Source organism: Macrobrachium nipponense, chromosome 33 (assembly GCF_015104395.2).
Source record: "Macrobrachium nipponense isolate FS-2020 chromosome 33, ASM1510439v2, whole genome shotgun sequence".
Taxonomy (NCBI): domain Eukaryota; kingdom Metazoa; phylum Arthropoda; class Malacostraca; order Decapoda; family Palaemonidae; genus Macrobrachium; species Macrobrachium nipponense.
Window position 1 is genome coordinate 68,723,528 of NC_087219.1, and position 22,500 is coordinate 68,746,027.

Sequence of the window (22,500 nt, forward strand, 5' to 3'; positions counted from 1 at the left end):
CAAAGGTATCGTCCACATATCTTCTAAAATACGCTGGTTTAAAAGAGGAATTACACTGGTCTAAAAATTTAGTTTCCAAATCAGACATAAAAAAAATTTGCAAATATTGGACCTAAAGGTGAACCCATAGCAACTCCATCGACCTGCGAATAAAGCTGCTGGTTAAACACGACCATGGAATCTTGCACAGTAAGTTCCAGAAATTGTTTAAAAGTAGATCTATTAAAACCATGAAATAGTGTCAATACTAAAAATCTTATTTAAAATGATTTCAATGGTTTTCGGTCAGTGGTACATTAGTAAAAAGAGATTCAACGTCAAAACTGACCATATAATATTCACCCTTTTGGTTAATAATTTCTTGTTGAAATTCATAACCGTTTTTTAGAGTATAATCATTTGTACTATGTTCAGAAAGCAAGCCAGCTAAAAATTTGGAGATAGAGAACGATGGGCTGTTATATGCAGCCGTAATAGGTCTAACAGGTGTATTAGGTTTATGAATTTTGGTTGTCCATATAAAATACTGAAAGACGAACCAGTAACAAATAATTTCTGATAAGTTGCATCATTTATAATATGATCATTTTTTATTTTCCTTAAAAATCTATTAATTCTATCCTCTCTTTTATATATATCAAGAAAATTGGGCTCACCATGAGATTGGAACTTGGCGGTGTCAGACAAAATGTTATCCATTTTTTCAATATAGTCATTTTTGTGCAAGATTCCATGTTCGTGTTTAACCAGCAGCTATATTCGCAGGTCTATGAAGTTGCCATGGGTTCACCTCTAAGTCCCATATTTGCAAATTTTTGTATGTCTCATTTGGAAACAATTTTTAGACCAGTGTAATTCCTCTTTTAAACCAGCGTATTTTAGAAGATATGTGGACGATACCTTTGCACTTTTTAAACATCCATGGCAATGTTCACAATTTTTACAATATATTGATCAACAACATCCGAATATTCAATTTACAAAGGAAGTGGAGAAAAAGGACATATACGGGATTAGCCAACAATTACCATAGTTCATGCCAAAAACCTTCAAACTAAACAGTATTTACACTTTAGTCCATAGAGCACTAAAATACTCTTCCAGTTGGCCAATATTTCATAAGGAAATGGAATTTTTATTAAACTTCTTTCAAAAAAAATTCATATCCTAGAGATATAGTCCATAGAATCATTAATAAATTATTAACGAAATTTTTCCAACCACCTATAGCTAATTTTGATGTTCCAAAGAAACTGTGTTTTGCTTCTGTCCCGTATGTGTCTGATACCAAGTTCTCACTTAGACTTACTAAAATCATTGAACAGGAAATTCCATGTCTTCAACTTAAACTTATTTCGAATAATCCTTGTAAAATAGGCTCATTTTTTAAATTTCAAAGATCGCTTGCAGTCCTACATGAGATCGAATGTTGTTTATAAATTCACATGCCCTGGATATCCGGGCTCTTACATTGGATTGACTCGAAGGTTACTGGAAGTGAGATATTGCAGCCATAAGGGTTTCAGCTTTTGTACTGGTCAAAGAATTAGGCAACCTGAATTTTCCAATATTAGAAATCATGCTGGACTTTGTAAAATAGAGATCTTGAAGCAGCACTTCTCCATAATTGGCTATACGAAGGACCCAGATCACTTAACCACCTTAGAGTCGTTACTCATAAAAAGGCTGTTTCCTTCACTCAACAATAACACCTCGTCTTCAACTTTATCTGGCTAGTTTTCGTCTTGACTGGGACCTCGGTTTTTGTCATTCCCTCTTCTTTCCTTACCTGAGATGGTTGGTGTTTTAGTAGTCTCTCTCTTTTGTTTTTCTACTGTCTTTTTTAATAACGCTTTTTTACAGTTTTTTTAATGTCAATTTTAATTTTTGATGAATTCCTTTTATGTATTAATATAATGTAATTGTTTTTATTTCCTCACAGACTGATGATGCACCGTGTTTTGTGTGCGAAACGTTTTTTGTATAATAAATCATGACCTGTTACTGAGAGTGTATCATGGAACCTCCTGAAATCTTCCTATTGCCGTCTGCAGATACTATATATATATATAATCATTTCAGCACGTGATTCGTTTATCACACATATCCACAGGTGAAAAAATAAGAGACAAGGTGTAGGTCCTAATCGGTTTCGGCTTTATTTTCAAGCCATTGACAAAGGACTGATACATAGTATTAGAAGTCACAAGTATATATACTACAGAGACAGTACTGACGAACATACACACAACCGTTTGAAACTGCACATCCACCCACAGGCAGGTGTCAAGGTAGGAGTGGCTTTCAAAAATCCTTTGGCTAAAATTTACAATAAATTCTCAAGGGATACTACTAATTAGGGTACCCACCGCAGGACTTCTTAAGTCATGCCTAAAATGGATTGTAGGTCAGGCCTTACTCAATTTTGAAGAACTGACCCATGTATTGGTGGATATGGAAGGGATCTTGAATAAAAGACCGTTAAGTTGCACTCCCAGTGACTTGAATCAGTTGGAAATTTTAACCCTTAACCATTTGATGCTTGGAAAAAAGCCAAGTTCTTCCTATGAGGAACAGTAAATGGGAAATAGATCTCTGGTGACCCTACCTAGGACACAAAGAATTCGAGAAAAGATTCCTGCGTGTCCAGGTTGAGTGATAACCTGTAGAGAAGATGTGAGAGAGAGTATTTAACAACTCTATGAGAGACCCATCGAGTTGGGAAGATGCATACCTGTTTGCCCAGGATAGGGGATGGTCCTCAGTCATGATGAGGGGCCAAGAAGCAAGTGGAAGTTGAGCCAAGTGGTCTAGTTATATATCAGGTGGGGCAAGGTCCAAAGAGCAGCTCATAGCCAGCTCATGAGACCTTTATCAAGTTATTCTGCCTAGAGCTGTGGCAGGACAAAAAAATTGATCCTGCAAAAGAAGATATTCACCCAAGCACCCACCCAAGAGAAAGACTGCTCAGATAGCTGCAAAAGCCAGGGAGTCATTGATATGAACAGGACTATTGTAAATAATTTAGACACAAGTTTTTCTTACAAGAGAGTAAGGCGAAACTTCGTCTCTGCCACAAGTTGTAAAGTAATTTTCCATTTTTTCCTCATTTATGTGAGTTAGAATACGAATTGTATGAAAGGAAGACATTATGTTTTGTTATATTTCTATTTTGTTGGGATAAGAGATTTTTGCTTATTTTCTGTGTTACTTTATAAGTGTGCATGTAATACCACTTTAGTTTCGGTCGTCGGTTTTTTTTATAGTTATTCGGATGTTTGTTATTGGTTAACTACGACTGTGAATTCAGTCTTGCTACAGGCCGTGCACAATGTGTCTGTACTGGGAATGACTCACATAAACAGTCATAGTTGAGTTACCATTCCGAAGCCACATTGTCCTACGATCTCCGAGAAACCATTGGGATCTCTGAGCCTTAATTGCTAAAGTATTCCCATATTAAAGTTAATTTGGGGAAATTCCTTTAATGATTATTCATATCTAATGATGAGGAGAAATTTCCTTTAATGTTCTTTGGATGAGAATAATGAGGAGACTATGGTAAAGTCGGGTCTCAGACTATCTAGACTGGGGATAGCGAGTCTGCCATTCACATTTACAGTAAGTAGATATCATTTATATACTTATAAATATACACAATATAATGTAATATCTGAAATGTTATTTAAAATTTTGTTAAATAATGTGGGTGTCGTAGTATAGAACTTAGGCTATGATTTGGTTAGTACATTTCAATTAACTTTAGGCTACATAATCCCTTGTGATTTCAAATACTCTACTTATTGCGATGCGAATACCAGCAGGAAAATTATGCCTCACAATTTTATCCTGACTGATATTCGTGGAACAAACTTTTGTTCTTCTTTCTGTTAAGTAACTCCTAATCCATCACAGTAAAAATTCCCTGCACGTGTTTTGACAAACCCTTTTAGAATAACAGAACTGCTAGTCCTATCAAAATTTCTACAATTTGCGTTAGCATTGCTTAAGGTCTTTATGATGCTATCTGAAGTACTCTTCCCCCTTTATGAAACCAAATATATTCAGCAATATTAGGTCACCAATCACTTAAACAAATCTACCAAATATTCTACTAAATTCGTCTATATTCTCCGTTGCCTTTTGGTATATATAGAAAAAGCGGTATTTTCCATTTCTTAGAAAGGTTGTTTATATCTAACAGAGGGTTATCCTCCATCATGATTAATATAACATCATACGTTATTCCATCATCACCAGGAGCAGTAGATTTACCCTTCTGCATACAAAACAACAATTCATCTTTTCCAAATTGCAAATAAGTCTAAAATTTTATAGCCTCTTGTAACGCAACGAGTTGCCTTCATTTATACTGCCTGTCACGTAAGGAGGCCTGAACATTCTCTGGGAGATTACGGATACTTGCAGCTTCAGACCATTTCCTAATCAATTCATTAGCCTTACCATTCACATCATGATGAGTGACAATTTTCTTCCTTCTTTTTCTCAGTATATTGAGTAAATTCCTTACAGGCCCAATTTTCTCAGTACAAAATTTTTTTTCAAAGAAATTACCCCAGTATTTACTTCTTACCCTCCTCCTAACTTCTGCTGTCACGCCTGCTGCTATCTGTGGCATGGTTTCTCTACTCTGATAATTAGTTGGATTCAAACCCCAATTACTTTGAGCTTTTCAAGGCAAATTATTCCAAGACTCAGACATTTCCCAATAAGTTAAGTCGGGTACTTAATACAATACCATTTGTGTTTTGGCTACCGATGCTTCACAAATCATGATGGCGAGCATTAAGATTGCTCACTAATAAACAGTACTCGTTCAAAATAACCCTATGTAAATTCCCAAGATTCAATTTATCACTATGCACATTCTTTATAAAAGACAATAACCTTTAAATATAACTTTACAAATAAACATTCAGTGTCGTTAATTTCTGTAGCTACAGATGTATAATAGATGGTATGTTATGTTTTACAAAGGTTGTTAGACCCCTTATATTTTTCTCAATGTCTACTGGAAGTTTAAATGATTGATATATTATTCATTGGAAATCATGAGAAAGAACCCAAAAAGGAGCATCGATTTATCTTTTTAGAAGACTATCTATATTCCAGGATAGAGTTTTAAGACAAGACCTCTCATTATCAATTTATTTCCTTATTTTTCCAGCAAATGTAACCACATTCATTTCAAGATCTTCATCTGGCCTCTGCATGAACACTAGTGTTATATCTAATAAGGAAGCAATACTAACAACTAAGATATCATTACCTCTCCTTTCATTCTGCAAATCTTTCATTATTTTATAATTTCTATCATAAATGTAACTACCCTGAGCTCTTTATCAGTTACACATTAATTCGGCATTTTCGAATTCTCTGACAGACTTAATGTGGTAGCAGATGCCTTGGTAGGAATTTTGGGAACACGGAGGGTGAACATGTCTGTTCCGTAACTGGCGAGTGTGTAGATTGTAGATTGGAATATTAGCTTAGTGGAGAATAAACAAAATGAGGATGAGTGTTTAGCAGAAGTAAAGGCGTTTTTTATAGGTGAATTAGTGAGAATGGGTTATAAGATACCTTATGCCAGTCTGGAATCAGAGAGTGATTTGTTGGTGAGGAAAATTAAATATAAGTTAAGGAGTAAAAGGATAAAGGGGGATACGACACAGGTCGTGGTGCCGAAAGAAGTAATTCAAGTGGTTCTAGATATAATACATTGTAAGCTTGGTAGTCCGCATATGGGGATTGAAAAGACATATCTGAAAGTATGTAAGCATCCTTTTTTTTTTCTTGAAGAATATGTTTTATTCAATGGAGAGTTTTGTGAAAGGTTGTTCTGTATGTAATTCGTGTAAATCGGCAAGGGCTTCGTCTTGTATAATGGGGTCTTTTCCTATGCCAGTAGGCGCCTTTTCAAAAAGATGTATTTGGATCTTTTGATGAACTTTTGTGAATCAACTTAGGGATATAGGCATTTGCTGGCAGTAGTGGATGAATTATTGAGGTTTGTGGAAATTTTACCGTTAAAGAATTAGATGGCAGATGAGTTTACAGCTGCATTTTCCATGGCTATGTTTAGCGATATTGAGTTTCTGAGGTACTTATTATACAGATTATGGGAGAGAATTTGTGAATAAGACTTTATAGTGCCTTGCAGAAGTGATGGGACTTACAGAAAGTAAATATAATTTCGTATAAGTCGGAAGCTAATGGGTTGGGTATGCTATATATATATATATATATATATATATATATATATATATATATATATATATATATATATTTATATATATATATATATATATATATAGATATATATTTATAATTTATATGATATATATAGATATATATATATATATATATATATATATATATATATATATATATATATATATATATAGCATATATGATATATTATATATATATATATATACCTATATATATATATATATATTGTATATATATATATATAGTATATATATATATCATATATATATATATCTATATATATATATATATATATATATATATATATATATATATATATATATATATATATATATATATATATGTCATATTATATACATATATATAGATATATATATATATATATATATCATATATATATATATATATATATATATATATATATATGTATGTATGTATCTGTGTGCTTGTGTATGTGTATGTGTGTATCTGTATGGATTCCTATAAAGAAAAAAAACTGATATATGGGTATATATTATCAGGTGTTTATAAGAGAAGAGAAACAGAACAGAATGTCACCAACATACTTGTGTAACATTTTCTCATTCTCTTATCCAAGTATTGATGGGAAATGTAACAAGTGTTTATTGAGACTGCATGTTACTGAGATGCTTGGTAAATCAATTTAATTTCTTGAAGACTTTATAAATAAACAAACAAAAAATTCCATTCAGGGGAGTTGCCATATTCTACGACAGAAAAAGGAAATGTTACTTTCTCTCTCTCTCTCTCTCTCTCTCTCTCTCTCTCTCTCTCTCTCAAGAGAGAGAGAGAGAGAGAGAGAGAGAGAGAGAGAGAGAGAGAGAGTTGTGCCATTTTGCTTGTTGAGACGTCCCTGTTCACAGTCTGATTAATCAATTGATATCGCCTAACATACAACTAGAAAACGAATTATATCTAGATGTGTTCGTGATTTGTCGGTGATAAGATTAGAATGAGAATAGTAGGATAGAGTGAATTATTGTAAATTCGATCAGGATGACAGTAAGCACCAACTGTGGAAAGCAATGGCAAAATCTCGCTTGCCTTGTAGATATGCAATATGATGAGTTAGCAGGAAGGGAGCTGGCATTTCTCATCTGTGAGATCAATAACAGCACTAACCAAAAAGATGCAAAAATATTCATAGACATATTGGAAGGATATGATCCTTCAAACTGGAACAAGTCAGCAGAAAATATTATGAAAATAATTGAAGGAATGGTCAAGAGACTTATAAAGAAAATTTACTTCAATCAACACATTCCAACAAACATGATGAATAAGGTGAGCATTGTGAATATACTAATTGATGCAATAGGAAAAAGAATGCCTAAAGTATGCAAACTGTGTAAGGTTTGGTATAGCATTGCAAATCCACAAAACCTGATCAAGAAATGTTATACATGCAACATACCCACGCATCCTCAATGCGCAGAAGTCCAGCAAAATACATGTAAGGATACAAGAGTATTTTGCTCAAGAAGAAGGGGAAGTGGAAGAAGAGGAAAACGGAAAAGAAGAAAATAAAACTGAAATAACAGAAAAAAATAATGAAAACAAAGACCAGGACAAGAGTATGGAAGAAGAGATACTCATAGATACTACATATAAGACAATACAGCAGCATACATACAATTAAATAAATTGGGACATGACAACATAAAATAAAATCCCGAAGAGGCTTTACCCTGATCTTCAAACTGATGGGAAAGAGCAAGAAATAAAAGAAAAGAAAGACACCGTCTGCACCCTTTTGAAAAGAGGTAATTGCAGATAGGTGAAAGATGTTGATACAAACATCCCAAGGTATGTCACAATTATGAGATTTATGGCAAATGTGAATACCTAGACGGATATGAAAATGAGTGCAAAGATCTACACCCAAAAATATGCAAAAACGTAAAAGAAGGAAAAGGATGTAAGTTCAAAAAAAAGAAGTAAATATTATACACCCTGTAGCCATGAATCAAAATCAATTAAATAATAAAATCAGAAAAAAAAGAAACAAATAAAGAAAAGAAATAAAGAACAAAAGATGTGATATGGAATGTCAGCATCGAGAATGCAAGCATCAGCTCCAAAATACAGTGCAAGAAACAAGCACTGTATATACAATGCCAGGGGATGGTACAGATATGGAGAAAATTGCAGATTCAAACACAAAATTAATAATTATGATGAAGAAGATCAAATATATTGGAAAAGTTGGAAGTTTTAATGTCAGAATATCTGGAAATGAAGAAAAGAACAACATACCAAAACAGGAAAAAGACATCATATTGATGAATGTGCAGGGTTTAGTTACAAGTAACTCATAAAGAAAAATAGAGTTCTTAGAGAAACTAATCCAAACTGAAAAACAAAAGTAAATATAATGAATATAATTGAAACCTAATATTCCCAAGTGACTGGTAATGATGATTAGATAAAGGGGTTCCAAACTTATAGATCAGATAGAAAACAATAGGAATCAAGGGGGAACCGCGATATATTGGAGAGACACAAAACAAGGAAAAATAAATGAGAAGTATAGTAACTCAGAATGTGAAAAGCGGTAGAATTTGAATCTAAAAAAATAATGAACATTGTAATATATAGACCCCCTAATACTAAAGAGTTTGACACAATAATAGAAAAATTGGATGATATATGTAGAAATCACCAAGACTGGACTATTCTCCTATCCGGAGGCTTTAACTTTCCTTTCGTAGATTGGAAAGAACAAATAGGAGATTGTGGTTGTATTTATATATATAAAAAAGAGAGTAATAGTAGTGCAGAAGATAAGAGGCAATTCTAAAAGCTATTAGATATGTTACTGGAATACAACATTCAACAAATAAATCACCTACCAACAAGAAACGAAAATACTTTATTGATAGTATTTGTTAACAAGGTGAATTATGTTAAAGAAATAATATCTTGTGATACGAGTATTTCATACCATAATGTCAGAATTAACAGACCATTCCAAAGCAAGAGATGAAAAAGTGGGAAGGATATGGAAAATACAATTTCTACAGTAAGAATATAAATTGGTCAGAAATTAATGATGAATTAAACAAAGATTGGAATAACATTTTTGTAAGTGATGATATTCAGGTAAATACGGATATATTATGTAGAATATTAGAGAAAATAGTGGATGAATATATACAGAAGAAGAAAAGTAAACATCAATCATGCATACCAAGAGACAGAAGGATCTTGTTCCAGAAAATCAGAAAGTGGAAAAAAGATCTTGCAAAAGAAAAAAATGCATGGGAAGTGATGGAACTAAAACATAAGATAGAAAATACATAACAAAAGATTATAAAATCAAAAGAAAATAAAAAACGTGACTTGGAAGAAAAAACCCTAGTAAATATCAAGCAAAACCCCAAACTATTGTACTCATATGCGAAAAAGATAGATAAAAGAAGAATAGAAATAGGCCCTCTAAGAAATGAAGGGAGATTAACGAATGAAAAAAACGAAATATTAACAGGAAGATATCAGAGAAAATGTACCCGTAGAATTGATAATGAAGATAATGACACAGAAATAAGGGATGAAAATAGTGAATATTTATCAGACATAGATATTAATGAAGCCTATATTGTGCAGGCTATTAATGAAATTAAAAATGGATCAGCAATTGGGCCAGATGGTGTCCTTGCCATTTAGTTAAAGTAGTTCCTTCTACCACAAAGCCCCTTGCAATATTATTAAGGCAAAGTGTAGATGCAGGCAAGATTTATGATGAGCATAAATTAGCATATATTACCCCTACTTTCAAAAGTGGATCAAGACTAGAGGCAAGTAATTATAGGCCTGTGTTCCAAACATCACATATTATGAAAGGGCATGAAAGAGTAATGAAGAAAAATATTATGAAACATTTAGTAAAAAATTATTTGTTTAATATAGGACAACATGGTTTTGTACCTGGAAAAAGTACACAAACCCAACTGTTGGTCCACCGTGAGAACATATATAAAAATATGATAAATGAAAAAGAAACAGATGAGGTTTATCAAGACTTTGCAAAAGCTGTTTACAAGGTAGACCATAATATATTAGCGAAGAAAATTAGGAAACATAATACAGTGGACAAAGTAGGAAGATGGATAAAAGAAATTTTAATCAACAGAAAACATAGTTACTGCAAACGATGAGAAATCGGATGAAGCTACGGTAATATCTGATGGGCCAGAAGGTACGGTGTTAGCTGCATTACTGTTTGTTATTATGATTGAAGACATAGACAGTAATGTTAAGGACTCGGGAGTGAGTAGTTTCGCCGATGACACAAGAATAAGTAGAGAAATTACTTGTGATGAAGATAGGAACTCGCTACAGAGAGACCTTAAGAAAGTATATGAATGGACAGAGGTAAATAGGATGGTATTTAACTCTGTTGAATTTGAATCAATAAAGTATGGAGATAAAGAAGAAAAGCTATATACATATAGGGAACCTAATAACAAGACAATTATTAATTAGGAAGCAGTTAAAGACCTTAGTGTGATGCTGAATAGGAACATGTTATGAAATGATCAAATAGCAATTCTGTTGGCAAAATGCAAATCAAAAATGTTGTTACGGCACTTCAAAACAAGAAAAGCTGAACAAATGAGTATGTTTCATAAAACGTATGTTCGTAGTCCACTTGAGTATTGCAATATGATATGGTACCCATACTACCAAAAGGATATTACCCAAATAGAGAGTGTACAAAAGTCCTTAACAACTAGAATAGAGGAAATTAAGGATCTTGACTACTAGGGAAGACTAAAATTTTTTAAATTATATAGTCTAGAAAGGAGAAGAGAACGCTACATGATAATACAGGCATGGAAGCATATAGAAGGAATTGCCAAAAACATCATGGAGCTAAAAATATCAGAAAGAGCAAGCAGAGGTAGATTAATAGTGCCCAAAACTATACCAAGAAAACTAAGGAAAACACAAAGGACATTAATCCACTACACACCAGCATCGACAATGCAGCGTCTATTCAATGCGTTGCCAGCTCATCTGAGGAATATAATACAGGAGTGAGCGTAGATGTGTTGAAGAATAAACTCGACAAATATCTAAGCTGCATCCCAGACCGTCCAAGATTGGAAGATGCAAACTATACCGGAAGATGCACTAGCAACTCTCTGGTAGACATTAGAGATGCGTCACACTGAGGGACCTGGAGCAACCCGAACAAGATGTAAGGTCTGTAAGGTAAGGTAAGGTCTCAAACACCACACACACACACACACAACCAAGCACACGCACACTCACACACACACACACACCCACACACACACGCACACAGACGCTATCTGTCTATCTCTCTTTCTGGGTGAGGGGGAATTTGGGAAATTAGAAATGTTTCATTATTCACTCATCATTTTTTTTCTATTCTTCCTCGTCATGTTTCTCATTTTTAATGTATGATCTTCACATATGCAAATTATTATAAAGAAATGAACTTTGTCAAGAAATAGAATATATTAGTTAAAAACAGGTTCAACTCTTAATAACTATGTTATTGTCAGTCTTAATAAATGATTTTCTCCGAAGCAAAAATGGAAATTACGAGTAATAAAGACCGTAACAAATGATCACGGCCACTTCTTATATAAAACCATTAAAGATGTAAAGGCAAGAGAAAAGAGTAATTTAACAGCTCAGTGCAGGCAGTTTTCTCCTTTCAACATATACTACTGCCAGCGTGAAAAAAGTGTTCTTCGGAACAAAAGGGCCAATTACGAATGAACTAAATGGTACGATACTGGCTGTCCGTTTTATCTTTGGAACTGTACCTGTACAGCCTATAGAAAGATATCAAAGCGCGAGTAACAAGTAAATTAATGCTTCCATGAATACAGATTACACTACAAATCTTAGGTTAACATTGCTAGCCTTAAAGAATAGCGTTCTCCTGAACCAAACAACGACTAGAAATAATGGGCGATATGCTACCATGAAAACTGTTCAAATATATAGCGACAACTCCCGCGTTGTCTGACAAATTCCAGTCTTTATATACAACAAAAAAAGTCCGTTTCCTTTTAGCATTCAGTTTTTCTTGTATACGAAAAGCACAAAGGAAACAAGCTATGCATTCTCTTTGTTCGCAGAGTAATAGAGAGAAATGAAAGAAAAGATTCATTCCTACAAACGACGCGGGTTAGGTCTCTTTTGAAAACAAATTTCCCAAACGTTTCTATACCACCTGGCGTCTCTCTCACATCATTTTTCAAAAAGACTACATGCTACCCAGACCCTCTCCAAATGTATCCACTTTTTCCTTATCCATTCTTTATTCAATTTCAACTGAAAAATAAATACGATTCATTGTGTATTTCACTGTCACAAATAAGCAAATCGTCTTCCATGTGTGCTTGTTCATACGAAGTTCAAGATCCTATGGAATTATTCTATATACAGTAACAAGACGTTTGGTTTATTGTTCTTAATAAATACAATAATTTTGTTTAGTTACACTGCCATATACTTGAGGCAATATGTTATTCGTTTTACAATTTTGCTATTAGAATCTAGAAACAATTAAGGATGATTTAGTGACGTATGGCGCAAGTTCAAACAAAGTTCATAAACACATGGAAGCATAAAGAGAGCAAGAGAAGGGTTTCTTCTTAGAGGTGAGATTGAGCAAGAGAACCAAAACCTTTTGGTTCTGTTGGAATAAGTACAAATGAAATGCTCCAAAGTCAAAACATCTCAACTAAGTACAAGGAAACGACCGCTCTCATCTTAGTACTTCATTTGGGGCTATCAACACAGTCGCTGTTACATCTATGACGAATAAGCTGTACTTGCATTGCCAGTTTCGGAGACCACAAATTCAACCTCAGAAGTACAATGGAAGGAATGAAGATTCTGTACATTATTATACAGGAGAACACAGAAAATCTTTGAAATAGCAGTGTAATCCGTAAGTATGTATTTACACTTATTATTTCTCTTCCCTCTCATATGTAATATAAATTTTGAAACATACATAGTGACATATTTTATATTCATAAATATTAAGCCATAGATATTGTTTAGTATCCAATTCCTTATACTTCCGGAATAAATAATAACGAAGGGGAATTATCATCGGTAAATATTCCGTCACTAGTGGGACTTGAAACGCTGCCTAGTTTGGAAACAAAGATATACAATGGCTTTTGACCTCTCTAGGTGGTTCAGGGCTTGAAAGTCACTGCACAATGTTATTTCTAAACCGGTATTAACCAATATTTTTGGCATTATAATATCTAATTATATATATATATACTAAATATATATATATATAATAATTATATATTAATGTAGTATATATATATGATATATATATTATATATATCTATATATATATATATAATATATATATATATATATATATATGTGTGTGTGTGTGTGTGTGTGTGTGTGTGTGTGTGCGTGTGTGTGTTGTGAATATTTTTTTAAACATACACCATCCCTGTTCATATCCGTTGGTGTCAATAAGGTAAAACATTCCAGTCACCAGAGAGTCCTTAGGGATGAAGCTGCTGGCCTATGACCTCTTATCTGCCTCTAGTTATCATCACTAAACCTTTGCCGCTGGGTCGACTGGTATGTGCCAGAGTGAAGCGCCTGACCTTCGGAGTTCGAGGACAGAGCTCATCCTGACCTACTTATGGTTTACATTTCGATCGGGGCCTGCAGCCACACATACACTCACCTGTGAAAAGGTACCAGCAATAAATAGTGTTTAAAAAATCCCTATTGTATTTCCTTGTGATTTTTAGATTTCTGTATTATTCACCGTAACATGGTCCCACTAACAATGATTTTCCTTAAAAAATAAATTAATAAAAAAAAAAAACAGTATAATGGTATCAAAAGGAACATTACTAGTTTAAAAACTCATCCCGTAGATGAATATAATTGTTATACATAATCTCCCGAATGAAGTAGAGTTAATATTCTCGACAGCGATGTCTTTGTCATTCCAGTACAAATGGAAGTGAGGAGATTCCCAGCAGCCTTCGGTCAATTCATTTGGTTAATTAAACGTTATATCTTCCTTAATATCTTCCTTGATTGCACTGTTGTCATCCAAATGTTGCAATGTATTTCTCAGTTATATATGTATTTCTTTTTTGTTTAGGACTTGCATCAGGCGCTTCCAAAATAATAATGCAATCTAAGGGTTAAATGAAATAAATGTAACAATTTACCATGTGAGATAACTCTTGATACATCATAAGGGAACAAACCTCAGAGAATGGGATGGTAATATCCGTAGATGTTTCAAATGCAGGAGTCTTAAGCCGAGTAACAATCAACACCTAGGAAGGAAAAATCATGAACTCAAATATATTACTTCATATTCCTGTCGCAATTCATGCTATAATCCTCAGCTCTCGAGAGTTTGGAATAATCGACATAATTTTGATAATAATTCTGTATTCATTGGACCGAAAACGTGAGAAGATTTACACAATGAATTAACGACTAACTATATATGATATATTATATATATATAATATATATATATATATATATATATTATATATATATATATAATATATATAAAGGTATATGCCACGAGGGAAAATAAACAACTGAGTACCCGCGAGATCTTTCGACATTCAAACGTCCTTTACTAAGCAGATGAACTGACTTACACGAGGAAATGACAATGCACGAAAGGTCGCATAACTGACAGATATGGATTATAAAGAGATTAGTACCTAGAATCCGACACACCTGGAAGATGAGTAACCTTCCCAAAAAAGCAAAAACATGGGTACAATTAAAAGACACAAGGACAAGACAATTAAAGGATTATTATAGGTGACAGCTATTCAGAACTTTGGTAAACAAAAACATATCCACACTATATATTCACAATACATATTAAACACACATACACAACGAAGATATCTCTAAGGCAACTATTTTTATTTAAGTCTGTAATTATATCTTTGAGGTCATTCTTAAACAAGTTACAAATACAAGGGTCTAAATAAAACAGTTCAAGACTAATATTGAAATTACAATGAGAAGTAAGTTGTATTATAGCAGATTCTAAAAGATTTCGTGATAAGACATCTTTTGACCTTGCAATTACTGAACTACCAATCCAATTTATTCGGTGGTTGTTTTCACGTGAATAAATGAATATTGCATTAGATGTATGGAATGTCCCTCATTTTATCTCGGACAGAATATTTATGCTGCTTAACCTTACTTCTAAGCCCTTGCTCGACTGTCCGAGATAAAATGAGGGACAATCCATACATGGAATTTTATATATTATGTTGTTGCTTTCTCTAGGTCCATTTTTTATTAACATTCCTTTTAGTGTATTATTATAGGAAAAAACAAGGTTGACCTTAAAGGCTTTTAGCAATGATTTAATGGTTTCAAATCCATTAAAATAAGGCAAACTGAGAATGTTCTTAGAATTTTCTTTCTCCATGTTACACTATAAAACTTTTTGTGGGCTTTATTATAACAAATATCTAATATATGTGAAGGATAACATAAATCTTTCCCTATTTTTCTTATATATTCAATTTCCTGATCCAAATATTGGGGGCTGACAATGCGTAATGCTCGTAAAAACATAGAAGAAAAAATTTTTATATTCATGTTGAGATGGTGGCCTGAATAGAAATGAACATAAGTTAATTTGTTGGTCGGTTTCCTATAAATACTAAATTTACATAGAAATGGTTCTCTATGAATCAAAACATCTAAGACAGGGAGGCAATTGTCTTTTTCTAATTCTAGAGTAAACTTAATCAATGCTACCTGGTTATTTAGAGAGTAAATCATTTACATCAATACCGACAGGCAGAACAGCTAAAATATCATCAACATATCCATACCTCTTTACAGGAATATAAATGATATTAGGTAAGTAGCGTTTTTCATAGAATTCCATGTACAAGTTTGAGAGGAGAGGCGATAAAGGGTTGCCCATTGCCATGCCAAATATTTATTGATAAAATTCACCATTGAATATAAACTTACAATCACAAATGTGAGTGAAATAATGTGACCTATAGGTAGAGGTAATTCATGCTGAGTTAGTTGATTACTAAGATATTCTAAAATAGAGTCTATAGGGACTTTAGTAAAAAGAGAACATACATCAAAACTAACGAATCTATCAGTGGGGCAAAGAGTAATTTTGTTTAATTTATCAACTAAATCTAGAGAATTATATATATGAGAATTGGAGATGGTTCCAAGTACCGGGGATAAGATCTTGGTGATATATATGACGAAAGTTTATATGAAATTGAACCAACAGTACTGATAATAGACCACATGGGGTTATTTTCTTTGTGCGTTTTGATTAATCCGTAAAGGTAAGGTAGCGAAGGAGATTTGACTGACAATTTACCTAGTAGTTCTGTTTTATCTTTAAGGATATTTTTCACTGTGCTTTTGAAGTTTTTTATGACTTGATCAAGGGGATTTTTTTTTTTAGTTTTTTATAAGTCACATCATCATTCAGTAGGGCCTGCATACGTGATATGTAGCCAGCTTTATCTAAAATTACTATACTATTTGACTTATCAGCTTGTGTAATGTGGATAGTATTGTCCTTTTTAAGATCGGTCAAACTTTTCTTATAGCGAGCAGGGAAGTTACTTTCATGCTTAACGTTGGCAGCTCCGTAAACAATACCTTTAATCATGTCAACATGATTTTGAGGAAGATCACAATATTTTTCCAATTTATTTAGGGATGACGCAATCATTAAAGCAGAAGGGCGACTTGTTATAAAGAAAGATAAACCATATCCAAGCGCACTCACAACATTTTCACTTATTTGTTTACTGGATAGGTTTACAATACAATCTTGACGTGCACAATTAGTCCAATCACTGCCATCAATAAGATTTTTTAGTTTTCTGTCGAGTTTCCTTTTTAGGGCATCTGTAGTCCTATGTAGTTTTTCGTAAATTTCCTGTCACAGCGAGTCCTTCCTATCGGCCGGGATGGAATGATTGAAAGAGATCCTTGTTTTTTCCAGTTCATTGAATTTTCCTTCTCTTCTTGCTTAGCGGCTGCTATGTGCTGTTTCAACATCATGGCACTAAATTCGTTGATTGGGTGATTGTCATACTTTCTTAGATGGCGTGGCAGCAAGGATTTAGGGAGCACTTGTTCAAAAGGGCACTTCTTCAGGAACTTAAGACGAATTCTTGTCGAATGTACAGCCACAAGAGACTTGGAGAAGTTAGTGACGACACATCTCAAAAGAGGAAACAGAATAGCGAAAGTAAACGTGGCCCTGATTATGTATAACTGAATCACATAGGTTAGGAACGTGATAAATCAATAAATAAAGGTATATGCCACGAGGGAAAATAAACAACGGAGTATCCGCGAGATCTTTCGACTAAGCATTAAAATAGGAATAATGTTCTCTCTCTCTCTCTCTCTCTCTCTCTCTCTCTCTCTCTCTCTCTCTCTCTCTCTCTGTAACGATGTTTTTATCTAAAAAATAAATCCTCATTTTGTCTTTTCCTTTGTATGTTTTCTTGAAATAGAGCAAAAGTATAATTGATTTTATTGTGGATTTTATTTATTTATATATTTTTTGTCTTCACGTAGTGCAGGAAGATTTTATTTACTAATATTCCCATTATTTTTAGTTTTGTTTGATATGTCTTCATGCAATGCAGTAAGACTTTGTTTTCTTAAATTCTCATTTTATTTTGCTTTGTTTTATGCCTTCGTGCAATTTAGTAAGAATTTATTACCTAATGCTCTCAATGTTCCCTTTTTGTTTTGTGTTCACCATCATTCATACAAAAATGCCTAATTTGTTGGATGCCAAATTTAAGTGTTTTTTTGCATTTCATTATTTGTCAGTGGACCTGCTACTTTGCCCCACTAAATGGCCTTGTAACAGTCCTATACACTTCACTGCCCACTTGAATGGAAACTTCCATGATGGAAACCAGGCATTTGATTTTTTTTTATCTAATTTCTAAATATTTCGTTAGTAGTACCAATCATTTATATTCCTTATCGGATTTCAGACTCCAAAATAAAACTTGTTTCTCAGATCAAAGAACTACTCTATGGTAAATACAATCATAATGTCTTTTGTTCTTTGGCGTTCCTTCACTTCTGGTGAGAGCTCAATTTCTTTTATAGTAGTTTAAACTATATACAGAATTTGTATGATGCATTTGGAAGAAGGTAAATTTTTTCGCTTCTTCTATATTTGAAAGAAAGGCATTGGATAAAATAGCTTTTCCATTATTATTATTATTATTATTATTATTATTATTATTATTATTATTATTATTATTATTATTATTATTATTATTATTATTATTATTATTATTTCTGTTGCAAATGTCAACTATAATTTGATGGTTAAAGATAGGTTCAGACTTTATCTTCTTGCTCTTACTCTTATATGAATATACTTTCGAAGTAATATATGAAAATCTGTCGAAACAAATCCACAAATTAATTTGGAGATCTTGATTCCGGTCACGCAATATCAAATACCAATATTGGGTACCAACATCATCCACTGAACAACTACCTTACTATTCTTCTTCTTCTTTCCTACTGTTATCCCTACATTAAAGGGTCGGTTGCCTGATGCGCCTTCTCCACTGATTCCACCAAACCTCTTCTTTCCAAATGTTCTTTCACTTTGTCTCACCATCTAATTCTGTGTCCCCGTCTCGATCTTCTTCCTTTAACATGTTCCTCCCAAGCCCTATTCACTCCCTATTCATCATCCATCCTCAACACATGCCCATACCATCTCAATAGTGACTCTCTTATCCCCTATTCTCTGCACGGCCAACGTGGAATCAGATGAATTTATTTCTGGTGATTAGAAATTCATTTCTCGATAAAACGTGGTTCGGATCCCACAATAAGCTGTAGGTCCCGTTGCTAGGTGACCAGGTGGTTTCTAGCCACGTGAAAATATCTAATCCTTTGGGCCAGCCCTAGGAGAGCTGTTAATCAGCTCAGTGATCTGGTAAAACAAAGATATACTTAACTTTCTCTTATCCCCTCTGTAATCTTTACTAAGCCTGTCCTTTTTGTTTTATCATTCTCCAGTCTCTCAAGCAGCAATATTCCGATAATCCACCTCAGCATTCTCATCTCTGTTCTCTCAAGCTTTACTTCCTCTTTTCTTCTTAGAGCCTACGTTTCAGCTCCATACATAACACTGTTCTTATCACTCTTATATATATCTAGACTTTAAGTTTGATTGGTCTTTTCTTATCACATATTATCCAGCTACCTCTCTCCAATTCCTCCACGCAGCTTTTATCCTAATGTCGACTTCAGCCTCACATTCGCCCTCTTAGCTTAAAGTAGATCCTAAGTATTTAAACGTTTCTGTCCGTTTTATAATTGAGCCTTTTTTTATTAGTATTCTGTTTCTACAGTCCCTACTACTCAGCAAAACCTCTGTTTTATTCACATTCACCTTTAAGCCACCCCTTTCTAAAGACTCCTGCCCCTCTCCAACCCTTCTCTGTGTGTCCTCTTCATTTTAAGCAGTAATCACCAGATCTTTGGCATACAACCACTCCCATAGCTCTTTATCCCTGATATCTTCATTCAACAAATACATGACCAGCACAAACAAAAATGGGCTTAATGTGACCCCTGCTGTACTCCAACACTAACTTCAAAGTTTTCTGCTTCCCCAACTGTTGTTAGCACTTTTGTACTTGTTCTTTTATATATCATCTCGACCAGCCTAATCAACTTCCCTTGGATCTTCCTTTTCTTTAAACACCAAAACATCACTTCACTTGGGATTTTATCACATGCTTCCTCTAGGTCTATAAATGCACAATAGAGTTCCTGGTTTTTCTCTAGCCTCTTTTCCTGTAGCTGTCTTACTCTAAAGATGGCGTCCACCATCCCTCATCTTCTCATATATCCATAATGCTGTTTCCCGATCTTTACAATCTTTTTTAATCTCCCATCCAGTATTCTCTCTAAAACTTTCAATCCATGCTTTGTTAGTTTAATTCCCTTGTAGATACCACAATCTATGACATCTTCCTCCTGCTTGTATATATATACCTTTAGACTCTCCTAGTCCCTTGGCATTTCTTCCTCTTCACATATAGCTCTTAATAAATTCAACATCCATTTTTCCCCCTCTGCACTTAGTAATTTGATCATTTCAATTTGGAACTCCGGTGGACCTGGTAACTTACCATTCATTATTTTCCTTATTGCTCTCTTCACCTCTGTATCCTGTAACTCCACCCTCTGTTCTTCCTCCATCTCCTCTCTCTCATTTTCAGTTTTTAACAGTTCTTCAAAATACTCTCTCCATCTCTTCATAATGCCCTCATCCCTATACAAAATATTTCCATCAATATCCTTAATTTCACCCAATTTACCCACATCCTATCTCTGCCATTTCCTCAAGTTTAAAATCTTATAGATATATTTTTCTCCTTTTCTTCCTCCTAGTCTGCCGCCCTTCCAATTGCCCTACCTACCTTATTATTCTACTATATTAATATAATTATTTATAATTAATACCGCACTATTTTACGTTCCATTACGGGGATTATTATAAATAATTCTACACTTTCAAATATGTTGCTACTATTAAGTAAAATAACCTTTTAGCATTATCATATAAATACCCACAAGGATATTTTTCAGTATATTAATACTCCTACATCATATGCTAAATAGGCGTGATCCGACCTCCAGCTCACTCAATAAAAATAGGTTGTAAAAGTTAGATTCCGACTTTTAAGCTAAATTAAAGCATGCTAAAATCTATTGTGTAATATAGCCTTCTTTCACAAAAGAAAATTTAAATAATACACTATGTTTGAAAAGAAATCCTTTTTTTTACTATTTAAAATGCACATTATTTATTTTTTTAGATTTTCTTTCAAACAAATAAGTCATACATATCCTATCCTAAAATTCTGGATCTTTAATTAACTCAGCAGAGAACAAATAGACCACCAACACCAACAACAACAAAGTAGTTTGTAGGCTTATTCCCCGAGTAAGCGAAAATATTGCCAGGAACATTTCCCTATCTTAAATCTTTGATTTCATTTCTATATTTCTATCTATGTATCCACCTACTACCAAGCTATCTACACAAACAAGCACACACACACACACACACAAACATACACACATATACTATATTACAGGAAATATATATATATATATATATATATTATATATATATATTATTATATATATATATATATATATAATTATATATATATATATATATTATATAATATATATATATATATATATAGATATATATATATATAGTAAGGGTTTTGGTATTTGATTGTTGAGACAATTGGAACGTTTGTATTCAGATTGTTTCCTAGTGAAGGTCGTTTCACCTCTGTTCCTAGGAAAACGAGGTGTAGTCAGTAAAGGTATCTTTATTGTGTTACTCCGCTCTTTCCTAATTGGTGTGCTTCATTTGCTGCCTGTCTCTTAACATTCAATATTATTAAAGAATCTGAAGAACCTAAAAAGGGTTCATAAGGGTGTGTGTGTGTGTGTGTGTATGTATAAATCTGGAGAATATGAACACATGAGCACGTGCTTCACAGAAAAAACACAGTTATGACTCACACCGGGAAAGAACCTCGGTCTCCCAAGTAACAGGTCTAGGCGATAACAACGGGCCTACCATGGTTTTAAGAAATTTGAACCCTCGTGCCTTTGGTTTACCGGTCAGGGTTCTGAAGCCGAACATGCCAGCTAATTTTACGCAACTTCCTAACCCATTAGCCAACCAGTTGCTGTTTTTTTTTTTTTTTTTTTTTTATAATATTTGTGTTGCATTGTTTCACACTTTAGTCACAATTCCACAAATCTTCCTTGTAAACATACTTCCTTATGTCTATATTACAAAATGTTCTTTTATGTTTTTCTCATTTCACATAATTCAAAAGAAATCCATGCACTTAAGAATTCCCAAGTTTATTGACTTAGTTTTTAAGGAAAATAAAAATTAATTTGAGGATTTTAATCCGGGAGAATCTCCTTTTCCGTATTTTCCCCTACTTTCCCCACAGAATCTTTAAAAGAATCTAACATGTGGACTAGTTGCATCACGTTTTTTTCCAATAAATAATATTCCTGGTTTTATTCTATTCTTGCATAGGAATATCATGTTACGGAAACGGTTATTTATTTTTTTGTAATATCCTGATCTCTGTAAAT